This window comes from Eulemur rufifrons, chromosome 18 (genome assembly GCF_041146395.1).
Source record: "Eulemur rufifrons isolate Redbay chromosome 18, OSU_ERuf_1, whole genome shotgun sequence".
Taxonomy (NCBI): Eukaryota; Metazoa; Chordata; class Mammalia; order Primates; family Lemuridae; genus Eulemur; species Eulemur rufifrons.
In genome coordinates, this window is record NC_091000.1 from 72,342,501 (window position 1) to 72,345,000 (window position 2,500).

Here is a 2,500-nt window from a genome sequence, read left to right on the forward strand (position 1 = left end):
AGAGTCCCGCGGAGCCTGTCGCCGAGCGAGCGATCGACCGGTGACCGGTCGCGTGTGTTTCCTCAAGCGCGCGGCGCGGGCGTGGGGGCCGGCGCCGTGCCGGCCCCCCGCCCTCCCGCTAGGGCGGTTCGAGGCTTGTGGGAGCGCCTGCGTGCGTCCCCCCCTCTGGCCACCTTGCCGGCCCCCGCCAGCCAAGCACACCACTCCCCGTGCCATCCGCATACGCCCGGCACCGCGGGCTACCTCGGCGCGTCTCTCGGGATGCGCGGTGAGGGCGCGACGGTCCCATCCGTGTGGAGTTTTGCCGGAGCTCCCCGGGGGGGCTGTGGGCTCCGGGCCACAGGGAAGGGTTCCCCGCTGCGTCCCGCCATCTCCCTGGGCCGCCGCCCTCCCGGGATGTGTTCCACCCCTCCCGCCCCCACCCCCCACCGGTCGTCTGCCGTCCGTTCGTGTGGTGGTTGTGCGGGGAGTCGGTTGGACCGTCAGGGGCGGCGGAACCCGCGCCCCGCGAGCGGCTGCGGTCGGGACCGGCGTGGTGGCGGTGGTGGTGTTGGCCGGCTGTGGGTGGTGGAGGGAGGGCGCCGCCGTCTTCCCTCCCCGTCCGCCCCCCCTTCCAGGTACCTAGCCCGTTCCGGCGCGGAGGTTTAAAGACCCCTGGGGGTCGCCCATCCGCCCCGTGGGTCGGGGGCGGTGGGCCCGGTGTTTTGGGCAGGGGTCGGGTGGGCGGGGAAGTTGGCGGTCCGGAGCGGCCTGGCCTTGCCCCGGCAACACCCCAGGCAAGCCGCCGCTGCCTCCTCCTCCTCCCCTCCTCCCACGTCAACCGGACTCCGCCCCCGGGCCGGGGGTGCCATGCGCGCGTGCGCGCGTGCGGCGGGTCGTTGGCGGCCGTCGTGGGAAAGGGGGCTTGACCCCGGCGGTCGTCGTCGCGCCCGTTGCTGCGTCGCCGCGCTGGCGTTCCGTGCCACGGGGGCGGGAACCCCTCCCGGGTGCCTGTGGGGCGTCCGTGCCCGCGCACCGGGTGCCCCGTGTGGGAACTTCCGACCTTTCGGAGTCTGGTCCTGTCGTCTTGACTGGCTCGGCCTGAGGCAATTCCCTACCCCTTGGTGGGGGTGGGGAAGGTGTCGTGCCAGGGAGGGCCTCCCTCCGCGGAGGTCCTCGCCCATCAAACCTCATAGGACTCTTAGCGGTGGATCACTCGGCTTGTGCGTCGATGAAGAACGCAGCTAGCTGCGAGAATTAATGTGAATTGCAGGACACATTGATCATCAACACTTCGAACGCACTTGTGGCCCCGGGTTCCTCCCGGGGCTACGCCTGTCTGAGCGTCGCTTGACGATCAATCGCCCCCCCCCCCGTGTGCCTCCGGGCCCCCGCGGGGGTCGCGCGGCTGGGGGTTTCTCTCACAGGGCCCCGCTGAGGGGTCCCTCCGTCCCCCTAAGTGCAGACCTTGGTGGTGTGCCCCTCCTCTTCCGTCCCGTGCCCCCACGTAGGCACGTCGTTGGCTGTGGGGGGTGGACGTGGTGGGGTCGCGTCGCCGCCCGCGACGAGGGAGAGAGGCCGGGAGGGCTTTCTCCCGCGGGCGCCACGGTGCCATCCTCTCGGGAGCCGCCTCGCGCCCTGCGTGGCCGGGCCTTCCCTCCTTCTGGGGGGTTCGCCTGGGAGGGCCCGAAGGGGGTGTGTGTTCACGTGCCCCTCGCGCGCGTCGGCGTGTCTCGGTCGCTCGGCGCCGGGCTGTGGGGTCTGGGGACGAGGGGGTCTGTGTGCGTGGAGGGTGTCGTGTCTGGGTTGCCGTCTTTCACCGCATGCCCCTGGCGGTGGCCCCGCGGTCTGGGCCGCCACCCTCCGCCCTCTCCTCGTCTTCCCCTCTTTCCCCCACACCGGCGTCGCCGGCCAAACGTGCCCCCGCGCCTACGGGGGGCCGGGTCCACGTCCCCACCGTGTTGCCTGTTTGGGGCCGCACCCCGGGGATGCGTGCCCCGGTGGCGACCCGCGGGACGCCGCGGCATCGTCCGCCGTCGCGCGCCCACCCCCGGGGTCGCTGCGGCCCACTGCCGTGCTGCGTGTCCCGAGCCCGGGCTCGGGGCTCAGGATGGGTGCTGACCGCCATGTCTCTGCCGTGTCCCCTCCGCCTCCGTCCGTCGGAGGGACCGCTGAGGCGCCTGGGGAAGGAGGGCGTTCCGTTGGTTTGGGGGGGTGCCCTCTGGTCTCCCCGGGCACCTCCCCCACTCTGCGCGACCTCCTCCCTCTCTCGGGTGTCGCGGTGTGTGTCCCTCGAGGTCGGGCGGAGGGGGGTGCGGTCGAGGCGCCGGTGATCTCCCCGTGGGCCCCGGTCCGCGCCCGCCGGCCCGTGCTCCGTCCCGTCGTCCCCGCGGCCTCCGACGTGCTCTCCTTCCCCGCACCCGCCCTTGTGACTCGCCTCGGCGGCCGCCGCCGCTGGGTGGTCGTGGGGTGCGGCCGTGGGGAGGGAGGTGCCGTCCTCCGGAGGGCCGGGGGTGGCGGT

At 73.8% G+C, this 2,500-nt stretch overlaps 1 non-coding gene across 1 annotated transcript; it reads left to right on the plus strand.

Annotated features, from left to right (window-relative positions):
• Positions 1-1,175: 1,175 nt before the first annotated feature.
• Positions 1,176-1,328, plus strand: LOC138399268 (5.8S ribosomal RNA). Its single transcript, XR_011236151.1, has one exon. It is a non-coding gene; the product is annotated as a 5.8S ribosomal RNA (ribosomal RNA).
• The last annotated feature ends 1,172 nt before the right edge of the window (positions 1,329-2,500 follow it).